The 13046-nt window shown below is 39.5% G+C and overlaps 1 protein-coding gene across 5 annotated transcripts in view; it reads right to left on the reverse strand.

Moving 5' to 3' along the window:
• Positions 1-13046, reverse strand: part of DLGAP1 (DLG associated protein 1) — a 408595-nt gene that overhangs the window by 79363 nt on the left and 316186 nt on the right. The gene's annotated exons all lie outside the window — the stretch shown is intronic.

Genomic DNA, 13046 nt, shown 5'->3' on the forward strand with positions numbered 1-13046 from the left:
AATCTTCATTAACTAGCCACTTCTGCCGAGCATGGGAAACAGCTCAGGCTTGATTATTGCGGGGAAACATCAGATTCTGAGCCAGAGAAACCAGAGTGTAAATACAAGTCTAGGATAAGACATGCCAGTTGCCTTCAACATGAGCCAAGTATTAAAATATGGATTTAATTGACATAGAATTGGAAACCTGCGCTGGGAGTAAAGATGATTCAAAATGCATAAAATTCAAAGCTCTTTACAAAAAAACCCCAAAACATCCCCCCAAACAAACACCACTTTAAACCATTAAATGGATAAGAATAGGCAAAGCAGCTAAAGTGAATAATGGAAATCTGACTGGCAGGTGAACTTGTGAATTGGCAGCTCATGAAGTATTTGCAGGCCTCATTCTACAAAATTATTTAAGGACATTACCACTTCAGCAATGTGAACTTCTTTTATCTTAAGTGAGTTTGTGAAATGCAACACTTTCCCCTATTTGATGAAAAACCATGAATTCGTAGCTTACTGCACTTTTTAATGTTAATTTGGATTTTGCAAAACCTCTGCAAACTACCCCAGTAGAAAGATAGCCCATTCATCCTGCTACATTATCAAAAAGCAAACATGCACCAGTTTTATTTTACAAGTGAAATATTTTTCATAACAATATGAATGAGCTGGATATCGCTGACAACTTGAATTAATAATTTTCCTGGGCTTCTTTCTCTCTCCTAAGAAGCATTAAGTCATGCTCCAATAACAGTAATAGATTTTTCAGGAGAAAAAAGTTAGATGTAAAAGATGATGCCAGATGATGCCAGTGCAGCCAGTGCACTTCAGTATCAGAAGCTGCTAATGCCTCAAGCCATGGAGAAATTGATATCACATTGAAAGTGAGACAAAGTGTTTTTTGAAATGGAAAGCCTAGACCAGGTGGGTATGCCTCATCCTGTACCCATGATTAATGTCACATGTCCCAAATTACTACACTGCTGTTGTTTGATAACCACACTGTTTACTTTTGGAGATGAGTGACAGTAATTGGCAACATTTTGCAATTACACAGGTTCTGGACTGGGATAAAAAGATCTTCTTCCATGTGCTTTTGCATAGGCTTTGTCCAGAATGCCAACCTAAAAGAGTCCCTGACTCTTCTCCATGTGTGCTGGAGAGGCAGCAGGCTAAAGATGGAGTAAGGCTTCCTCTCCTCATCATCAGCAGCTGGCAAAGTTAGTTTCTTGTCAGTTCTTCACAGGTGACACAAGGGACATGCATGTACCAAACTTAATGTGTTGAGGAGGAGAAAACACAGATGGTTTGCAGAAAGTGCACATAATTGCAGTGCAAATAGAAATAATGTCTTTAATGGAGACACGCTAGTTTTGAAATGCGTAGTCTTTCTGCACAGTTTAGAGCTTGTATATGAAACATGGTGGCAGCAGTCAATTCACAATATGATGTTATGGACAACAGATGCAAGGCAGCCAGGATTGCTCCACCTCATTCTGCTGAGCATGATCTCCTTGCTAATTGTGGGGGTGGAAAGAAAGATACAGCCACCCCTTCTGTCTCTGCCATTTATGAATGTGACAGAAGCAACCTTGACATCATTGGGTAAAAACCAGCTCTTCTTGTCCTGCAAATTTGTCTGCTACTGTAACACAGGGAAAGTGTAAATATTTACCTCACTGACATTTCCTAGGATCTAATATTTTCTATCAGCATAATGGAAAAAGATCCCAGCATTTAAAAATATTCCACAGAAATTATGTTTTGCAAGCCATTTCTGTAGCCATTTCTGCATTATTCCCTAGGACTTGGCTGCACGATTTAAGCTTTTGACAGAAAAAAGACTAGAAATGCTTACATTTGTATCTTCTAAAAATATAATAAACTGGATTCCAACAGATTCATGCTCCTGACCCAGACTCTTCTGGTTGTAAAGGCACCTGCAGTGAAATAGAGGAGCCAGATGTTTCCGTGACACCAGGCATATGGAAATTATGAGCTGATTCTACAACGCTGGCAGCTGAGGACACTCAGCACCTTTTGCAATTAGACCCTCAATGAGCAAGTTTGCAGGAAAAGGAAGATCTGTGTCACTTTTGCAGCTTTACAGGCTGCTTTGATCTGCAATATTGTACTTAAAATATTAAAAAAAGTATCTGCAAAACAGATGGGGGAAAGAGTTACCCTTCACTTGATGAAATTCCAACACTGCTGCTGCAGTTCCACAAATTCCCACAGCAATTTAAACTTTCTACCCAGTGTGTACTCTTATCTGTCATGTTCGTTATTTTCCATTCACTGGTTTTGCCAGCCTTTTGTATGCAATAAAGGGATTCTGGATGCCATTAATTTGATGATCATCTCATATTCCTCTATATCGCTTGCCTGCAGGGGAGCTGTAGACTCATCACAACCAGAAAATGTGTTCTAAAATAAGTGTCAAAAAACCTGGCTACACTGGGAATTAAACAGTGTCAATAAAATGTGTTAGATAGCACACCATCTCCATTTAGTCTACACACCAAGTCACACGTGATGAAGGAAGAAAGAGAAGACAAAGCATTTTGGAAATCTCAGGTTAAAAGCTCTACGCATCTATTTCTCATAATCAACTATTCACACAGGTGCAAGTGCTACCAATTCTATGTTTTGTTGAAATGAATGATTTTGAAGTGCAGGACACATTTCTGTTTTGCAAAACTATTCTGGACCTACTTTGCTACTCAAAATCAATTTCTTCCTTGTTCTTCTCCTTCCCCTTTCATCACTTCTTCTCACTTTTTTTTTTTTTCTTAACCATCAAACTTGTTGCCCTTCAATGAAAGGAGGTACGTTGAACTAGGAAAAAAAAGTGTAATATTAAGAGTAAAAACTGCTTTAACTCCTGCTTATTTACAGATACATGTGTTTTGCATTGGTGCATGTCACCTGTAGGGTGGGCTATTATATTTTATTATATGAAAAACCCCCACCCACATGCTTTCGGGCTCAGTATCCCTTCAGCCCACAGCTATTACTTAATCATCTCACCCAAACTCACAGAACATAAGACCAATCTTGATACTCAGCTCGAGTCTTCTCAACCAACTTAGTCATAAGCACTCTCATAAGCACATAAGGGAAATATACACTTACATTCTCAGTAACCGTTGACAGAAACAGGAAGAGTCTTTCAGGACCGCCACACAAATTTGAAGTCCAGAAAGGGGGATGGCAGGGAAGGTAAATCAGATTATGGGAGGGTGTTCTCATTCATAATGCTGTGTGTAATCTGTGGAAGTATGTGACACCAGAACAGCGGTTGATGTGTTGCAGGCTCCAGAGTCCACGTGGACAAGGACTGTTCAAGACTAGACAAGAACCACCTGTTCAAGCATTAGCCCCACAGGTAGCTGATGTGAGGTTAAACACAACTGCCCGTTTACACAAAATGACACTGTACACTTTTCGGTGAACTTAATGCAGCTTGATAAAGCCCTAGAGGAATATTTGGGAAGGGTAAATGTTGGTATTGGAAATCTTAACTAACAACTTCTTGCCCTTATTTATCTCTCTCTTTTTTTTTTTTTTCTGAAAACAGAATAAGCATTTTGGCCTTAGCTAACATGATCTGACTTCCTTATAGCACCATCCCAAAGAGGGAAAGAGATGGTGTAAAGTGATGCATATAAGGACAGAGTCAGATCCCTTGGAAGTAGGTAACATGAAATAACTGACTTCACCTAGATCAGAGCATGCAGCCTTGCAAAACACACTATCGGAGCTTCCAGCACAGGTGCAAAACTATCGCTCACCTCACCTCCGAATACCTTCTTCCCCTGTTTCGACCCACCCACCCCTTATTTTGTTTGATTTTTGTTTTTAAAGAGGCAAATGGTAAAATGTCACATAAGAGTTCAGGGAACTGTGTGACATACGACAGCATAAGGCCAAGGCACCAGGTGACAGCTAATTCTGTCACATGGGTGTAAATTAACCTTCAGGCAAAACAGAAAGCAGCAGATTTTCTCAGGACTTCCTGAAGCAGTCAAGATTGGGGCTAGTAGTTCATGGATAGAGTTGGTTTTATTCATAACTTGTTTATTTTTTGTCTGTTAAGACCCTGGCTTTTTTCCACAACAGATGTACATAATTTTATTTGACTTTTAGCAAAGTTCAGGAGAAGAGAGTTAAAAGACATTGAGAGTAAGGAATTTCAAAACAGAAACAGCCTGCTTCATTTAAACAAAGAGATTGCCAGCATTTATTTTGTTATACTATTACAATGTTCTGACTTCCATCTAAACCTTCCCAGAGGGATACAGATCTACATTTTACTTCAGCTAAAGATAGAATTTACTTGAAAAGTCATTACAGCAAAAAGAATGGTTATCAAGCCACCGTTGTCTTTCTTTTTCTCTGTGCAGAGACAAAAAGTAGGTATCTTTCTCAACAGAACAAGCAAGAGATTTGTCACAGTAGAGGGTTCTGTGATATTATTTATTTAATGAATTTATTTTTTTTTCCTACTCTGATAGCTTAGCTCAAATCCTTGATAAGAGCAACTAGGAATTGTTCTGCTCAGATGGCTTACTGCATTTTAAGTGGAATGCAATTTAGCACTCTCCCATCTGACCAAAGCCAAATTCAGTAAGGGAAAACAATTTCCAAAGACCAACACATCCATTTCCCCCTTGAGAGGCCAGACAGAGGTTGCGGCATTAGAACAGATTACCAGCATCTGCCTAGAGTGTGCCTTTGATAAAAAAGGCTATTAGGCTGTAATGGCAGCTAGACTGTCCCTCTTTGCAAAATAACATCAGGCATTTTCCAGATCCCAGTATTTCAGTTGCATTGTGCTTCGTTATTGGGCATTGTAAGAAGCAGTGCAGTAAGATCAGTGTAATAGCAAGAAATAAAAAGAGTAAATCACATCTCTCTGTATAGCTCAGAGCTTCCGTATTTTTTTTAATGTACAGATTTCTTTGCTGCCACATATCCTTTGGGTTTATCTGTGGTATTACTAAAGAAACTGTTTCAAAAACTGGTTAATAATATATGCACCCCATAGTCCACCATAGCTTCAAAGAGCCAATTACCGTTAGACTGTTGCATAAACACATATTTAGGAAGCATGAAAATGTGTAATTATTTACTGGATTTACAGTACTTAATGCATCGTATCTGAGCTCTGAAGTGGGAATTACTGACACGATGAAATATAACAGCTCCAAACGAACTGCTGTAGTACAAGAGGGGCCCTGCAGAGTTGTGCTAATTAAACCCAGTTATTACAAATCCTTATGTAGTTTTTTTAAAATCCAAAATCACTCTGTCACTTTAAAAAGCCCATCATCACCAAATATCTCATCTGTATCTTCTTGGAATACGCTATGGCTCAAGAGAGCTTTGTAGTTATTATATCTGAGGATGACCAAAATATTCAGGTTTGTCTTAAAGGAATGACATCGAACTTACTGCAGGTGGGTAGCAACAAACACATTGCTGAAGACTGGACAGTAGCACACACACAGAAGAACAACCTAAATTACTGTTACACACTGGATCTATTAAATGAGCATAGCCCCTTCAGGGAAGAGGCCTAAGTCTTGCTTCCCAAAAGACAACTGTAGTTAAAAGTATCCACACTAGTCTATTTTAGGAAAATGGCAGGAATGATTACTGAAAATGTGATCACATTATATAAATTGGGGCATGTCTTCAGCTTACTGATTCAGCTCATTTCTGTCACCACCATCACAAAAATATTGCATTGGAAATAAGCCAGAAGAAAGAAAAGATTCAGTTCTTTGTTGTATTTCTCCATAAAGTGAAAATTGAATTATTTGCCCTTCATTTGTTATCAGCATCTCAGCTAAGGGATAATGTATACATGAAGGTGAAATGTTTTAGAGCAATGACCAGCCTCTGAGAAAAACATTTTGGATAAGTGCTATACTGTCCTTTCACAATATGTAAGAGGAAATGGACTGTAGGTTTATTTTATATTCTGCTGCTCATTAGTTTGTGATTGAGCTGGCACTGCTATGGGAAACCTGCTTCCTTGCAATGTAATTTCAGACGTATTTCAAAGGGGGCTGGTTCCTACTTCTGCTTGCAAGCCAAAAAACATCGTCCCGCAAAGCACGTATAAAAGGCTGCCAAGTCAGTGTTGTTGAGATTACATCAAACTGGCCTTGCACCTGAGCTCACTGTTAGGACCAGAGCTTAACTTCTGCCTCTGCCTGAGGTAGACCTGTCAGTCAGCCTGAGCTTCATGGTACAGGGTAGACTTGGCTTGCAGCAATGAGCAGGAGAGATGGTTGGTCTAGCCATCGCTTCTAGGATTGTGGCCAAATCACTGAGGTTTCATGTTTGTTTACAGGCTTAGAAAACAGTTAATTCGCAGCTAATGAGACTTTAGGCATGCAGTGCTCAGTCAACATAGCAACCTTCAAATTACTGTTTTGCTTGTAATACCCTCCTGTACATTTGTTACAGTAAAGCAAGTGGTATTTTGTCTCAGCTAGGTGCTGGACATTGAGGTGCTTTAGTATACTCAGACAAGCATGGCTGCAGGCCCCATCAAGGGTACTCGTACAAATGATGTGCACACCAGCAGGAGTGGGGTGCACAACCATGGGACCAAGGGTATCTCACTCATTAGTACAACAGGGGCATCTCCATCTAACCGAGGCACTGGACACTCCTACAACAATCTCCAGATAGCGGTGTATTTGATGACACACTGCAGCAAAAGTGTAGCTCAAATCCAAACGTGATCTGTACTGCTTTAGTGAGAACTATATAAGTCTGATCACCTGAAATGCCTATCACTTCAGTGTATGTGATAAAATCAAAGGAAATGAATTAATGGCAGAATACATTTAGGCAGATTCCATATATACATATGCAAAGGGCTTCCACACAATTTTTCATCACTGTAAAGAAAACAGGAAGAGACTAACAAATAACGGAACATTACATTTAATGTAACTAATTACTGCTTTATTTGTGCTGCCACTAGATGAACAATCTTCTTTAAAGTTCTTTTCGTAGAGTAATACAGATTTCTGTTAAAGATCTCATTCTCCCATAAAAATAGTGCATTTTCCTGTTTCATTTGAGACTGTTGAATCTAGAGGTCTGATGGCCGTGTTGTTCCCAGCATCAGAAAAGGCCTACACAGCAGACTGAATGGCAGACAGCAGCATGTCCTTGAGCTGAGGATGGCTGACTGCAAGCCAGGCGGTCCTTGCCAAAGCACAGCCTGCAGTCTGAGGGAGGTGGAGGGTTGATGAGACCACGTCTGGAGCCTGTGCCCAGTGTGGCACTCTCCAGCATGAAAAAGACATGGGCATTGAAAAAGTCAGTGAGGCTGGAGTGTGATGTACTCATTTTCAGCCTTGGAGAGGTCCAAGTCCTTTGGGCAACTGAAGAATTCAACCACACTAGTGTTATCTGAAGAAAATAGAGTTCTTCAGTGCTTCTGGCAATGTCCACAAAGTAAGACCAACATATTCCTTCAAAACATTTTAAGATCACAGTTTTGAGTGATTAAGATATTTCTCACATTCTTGCCTCACTAAGAACCTTAGCCCAAAAGTTTAGAAATGTTTTAAGCAAATGAAGAGCAAGAACAGTAAACAAAGACTGAATAGCAAAGGGTATTACGAATCTTTAATTTCCTGCATTTGAAAAACATTTACAACTTTGGAGACCACTTTTAACTCCTCTAAACTTTATGTTTTCAGAGGTGGAAAAAATGGATGCGCCATACTCTAAAATATGATATCCTTCTCTCATTCTTTCTCTTTAGGAAGTGCCCTTATGCTCAGCAAGTCTCCTCCAGCCTTACCTGAAATTGCAAGGACTGAGCACTTTTCTGAAGTGCTGTGAAAGAAAGTGGAGCTGTCATAAAGAAACCCAAATCACTAAGCTCCAAGGTAAATGTCACAGGTTGTCTTTCTTTGTATCTGGGCAATGTATCAGATAGGACCAAAGAGTTTAAATTCAATATTCATAATCACACAGAGAAAAGAGGCAGAACTAGAGAGGATGACAAATAATTGATGCAATACATTCCACTGCTTGACATCACTTCAATTGCGAATCAGCTGTAACTACCAAGTGTTCTTAAAGTAGAGGTCTGTGTAATATTTATTCCAGTAATCGTTGTCTTTCAGTCCACAAAGTTCCATGTGTCTTTGGGTTATACAGACTTTACATCCAAAAGGTAAAATGGAATTTATGAAACATATTTCAGTTTCTGTTCTCAGCTGGCATAAAACTACATCATATGTAAGCTGATCTGGTGCAACCTGCCAAATGTTTGGGCAGCCTTTCTATGGCAGAATCTTTCTCACAGCTCAGTTTTGCTCCTCCCCAGGCACTTACTATCAGAGCAATTTCCATGAGTGCCTTGCATGATGCTTTAAGCCAATTAGAAATGTTCCAGCAAGAACTCTGTTCTGAGTTTTTCTCATTAAAAACTTCCAATGGCACCATAAACACGGCGGGTTTTTTTGGTGTGATATGGAGCATAACATTCATAAAGCCGACTTCTGGGATAGACAAGATGAAACTTGCTCTAGCTACAGTCAGATGCCTCTCAAATTGGAAACAGTGTTCTCCTCCAAGGTCAGCTCCTCATTAGTAAAGGAAAACATATTTAAGTGCTGTTTTAAGCAGTTTGATAGCAGATCCAAAGGCAGACTGCATTTCAGGATTACTCAAGGAAAGAGAGGAAATGAACCATGTCAATTCTTCATCAAACAGTTTTCTGCACTCTTCAGTTCTGTTTTAAGGTTCAACATCTGCATGAAGGCCTTCGAAGTTATATTTCTTCAGACCTTCTGTGGAAATATCTTAATTTTGGTACAGATCCAGAAACCAATCCTCGCTTCAACTGGAAATCAAATTTGAAATCCTAATTCTGCATTTCTTTTTGGACAGAGCAGTCTCTGAAAGGACAGCTCTGAGGAGTCCAAGAGAGCTTGGACACAGCTGGCATACAGTCAATTACAGCTTTCCTCTCCACAGGATTTGATTTTATTTTTGAACTCTACCTGGCACAAGTCTATTTTTAATGTCGTTTGCTTTTTTGTTGTTGTTGTTGTTTAAATTGGCTAGGTAGCCCCTTAGAGCTTTTCCACAAAATGCCTGACCCCTCTTGGTCGGATATTCCAATGAACGGAAGGAAAACAGCTTGCTCAGCTGAAGCACTGTAATTAGCATACACTGCGATAACTCTTAGTTCTTCTCTAACCTGCTGGCTACACAGTATGACTTCCTTGGAATTTTTGTTTGTTTTTCTTTTAAGCAGAAGTGTAATATTTCTGAGAATCACCAGATGGCAATGCTGCAGATAACTTTGATATTCCTCTTTCCCTAGCTCTACAGAGGTTAGACATAGAGAAAATACTTAGCGCGATCTAGTGCAGTTTTTGCTGATGTTACTGCTCCAGCTCCATTATAGAGGGACATTTTCAAATTAAAGATATCCAGTCTCTATTATGTATTTGTATCCGTATATGCTAATGCCCAAGCTCTCACAATGTCATAAGGTTTGTTTGCAGCAAAGGAACGTGCACAGCTGCACAGGTGTGGTTTAAGAACATAGACGCAAGAACTGTGGGTGAAAGATGTTCTTTAGGCTTCTTTAAAATGTCTTTGCTCCTTAATTACTGTATTATTTAAGCTCATTTAAATGATTTGCAGACTTTTTAAACTGTTAAAAGGCTACCTATTTAGTGACGAAATCTGTTGGCTGACGAGTTTCAGCTACAATGGTTGCATCTGCAAATAACCTGGGATCAAATTATATAATAACTCACACCTCATTAAGTTCTGCTGAAGAGACCAAATGACATGGGTGGTAATTTTTAGTGCAGGCTACAGTGCATAACATATGCCAGCACTTAGAGCTGCTGTACTGCCAGCCTGGATAGCCCCATTCCTGCGGATGGGCCCCGGCTGGTGCTGCTACCTCCGTAGGTCTGACTGATACTGAGTGAGCAAATATGAGGTGGAATGGACCTTTTCAACTTTTCAAGGCACAGAATCATCAAATCGTAGAATCAGTTGGGTTGGAAAAGAATTTTAAGATCATCAAGTCCAGCTGTTAACCCAGTATTGCCACCACTAAACCATGTCCCTAAGCACCACATTTATGTGTCTGTTAAACACCTCTAGGGGTGGTGACTCAACCACTTCCCTGGGCAATGCCCAGCAACCCTTTCAGTTTTCCCTAATATCCAATCTAAACCTCCATTGGTGCAACTTGAGGCCATTTCCTTCTTAATTTCAAAATTCTTCACTTAAAAACAAAGATTAAATTTCATTTATGATTTAAGATTCATATCACATACAAGACTGCCTCATGAATAAAGTACTTACCTTTCCATACACAAGCAGAAACTTCACTTTGGTGAATTCAGGGCTTTTTCACCACTCACAGTATAACATTCAACCCCATTGATGACAATAGGTTTGTGCCTACAGCACCATTGTCACACTCGAGCTCAGTTTCGGCCAGATGCAATCACCCCACAGCATTGCTGTGACAGCACCAAGACCAGCGAAGGCTGCAGAGGCCACCAGCTGCGCAGTCACCCGTAGCTGAGCTCTATGCCACAGCTAGTGCATTAGTGCTGGATTTATAGTTATATTGAGCACATCCTCAGGAACTGAACAGCTACACCATTAGAGATGTATTCCTAATTTCAGAACTAAGCCTACAACACTATGTGGCAAAAGGAAATTAAAACCTGAGACTGTAATCACCGTAACAAAGGCTAACAGGCAGAGGTGTGATTTTTTATTTTCTGTAGATTTTGCTTAATATTTTCATCTGGATGCCCTGGAAAGCTGTGGGTCATTGCTCTGGAGGAATAGTTTTGAATCCAATAGACAGGCAGCTCTCTTGTCTTTTCCATCGTCATCAACTTGGCATTTTCCTGGGCTTCCAGCAGCCAGAGAAGTTCCCAATATCAGTGTATGATCACAGTTTTGTGCATTAGTGAATGAAAAGCCAGGTCCCTAAAGGAACTGCTGATGTTGATGAAAGGAATCTTGCTTGGTTGAACAGGTGGAGGTGTTTATGGGAAAGGAGGACAGTTCTCTCATTTGGGGATGTTAAATTCATAGCTTAGATCGTAACTGCCCTTATATCTACCACGAAAGCATTTGAAACATCACCACAGTGGGGATAAGTTTGAGATACCATTCTCTTCGCAAATGCCTTGCTCTTGTGCCTTTTCCCATTTTATTGAAGCAGATATTAATAGGAACCATCAACAATACATTTCATGTTATTTCTCTTCTGTGAGTCAGTGACAGGCAACAGCAAGGCAGTCAAAGTAGATGCTTTTGGATGGAATTAATTCAGCTCTAATCCCCATTAAACAGATATTAAGTCAGGTAGCAAAAGAGACAAGTTGTCTGAAATGCAACCAGTGCAAGGGATGAGCTCTTGGGAGCCCAAGAATTAAAAAATGAGAAAGATAACTCAGTAGAATTCCCACAGCAGAAAATAGATACCTACAATAGTCTTCAAATGCATCTATGGTGCCCAAAGAGAGAGCTGCAAATCATTCCTCTCTCTGGATTTTAAGAGGTTGACTACAGAAGTAGTAACCCAAGACAGACCCACTGGGTTACATTTTTCAATAACATAGCTTTGTTCACATAATTTTTTAATAAAGCCAGATATCAAAAGAAGAAACCAGGTCTCTGTCTGTGGTTGTACAACAAAAAAAGGAGCACAAACAAGACACAGTTTGCAGTAATGATTTCCTTGTTTGGTTTTCCAGTGTTTTTGACTGCTGCATACAGCCAACTTTCTCCATTTATACACCATCATCCCCAAATACAGGCACCATTTTTCTATGTGTCAGAAGCAACTACTTATATAAAGATAATTAAAAATAATTTTTCTCTTCTGGATTAATGATTAAAGTTATTTTTAGAAAGGAAAAGTGTTAACAAAGCCATTCTCGAAGTACTGAAAAACCACTCTGGGATACCCAAGGTGATCTAATAAAGGCAAATGCACACTGAAAAAATCCCTGAAAATGCCCATCCTTCAGATTTTACCCCAGAATACATTTAACACAAACTAATACTGTACCATGAAGTAGCACATACCTTATGTAAATCCTGTCTTTGTAGTGTGGTACAATCCCTGCGTGCAGGGATTTATAGCAGAAATGTTGTAATGTGAATACTATTTCTTAAGGGTTAGTGATTTAAATGAGAACTGCTCTGCAGCATTTGTTAAAATGATTTGATGTTTGTGATGTACTGCCAATGTATTTCCAACAGTACTTAAACTTGTTACTGTAGAAAAATTATGAATTAAGCTGAACATTTTTGGTAAAAGGATTGAAAGTGTGCTTTGATGACTTAAACCTATTGACAAGAAGCTTTAAGAAAGACGGGAGTGAGAGATAAGGAACTTACAAGGTATAAACAACTGCACCTGTGAGATAACACACAAAAAGGCAGACGTTTAAGGTATAGAAAAGAGAAATTAAAGAACCAGGAAAAGAGACAGTAGGTATAGTGAAATACTTGTAATAGTCAATATTAGTCATGACTATGAATAGTGCATGAATAGTAAATGAAGCTTCTATAAAGCAGCGGAATGGATGCAGTGGAGTCAAAAGAAAGCGGACCTCTCTCATCCTCCCACAGGTAAGAGCACACACATGTGATGGTTCCTGCCTCTTGCTTTCCTCAGTGAGAGGAGCGCACTTGGCTTTTAGTTTCTCTCTTGCTTTATCTTCCCTTTAAGCACTAATTTTGGTGAAATAATCTGGGATTCATCATGGTTATTTCCAAAAGAAAAGCAACCTCAAACATTAAAAGTAAGATTTGTAAGTCTCACATTTAGACTGAAACTTCTCTTGCAAAGCTTAAATAGTTTGAACTGCAGAAGGAATAACATGCATGTTTCGACCTGCAGACCTCTACTTCCCTTCTTCATTCCCACCTCTGAGATATGGCCTAGAGAGCTGTAACAGTCTCTCTGAGCCATTAAAAAACACACCCAATAACTTGTAACTTTTAGTAAA

The sequence above is a fragment of the Patagioenas fasciata genome, chromosome 2 (assembly GCF_037038585.1).
Source record: "Patagioenas fasciata isolate bPatFas1 chromosome 2, bPatFas1.hap1, whole genome shotgun sequence".
Classification (NCBI taxonomy): domain Eukaryota; kingdom Metazoa; phylum Chordata; class Aves; order Columbiformes; family Columbidae; genus Patagioenas; species Patagioenas fasciata.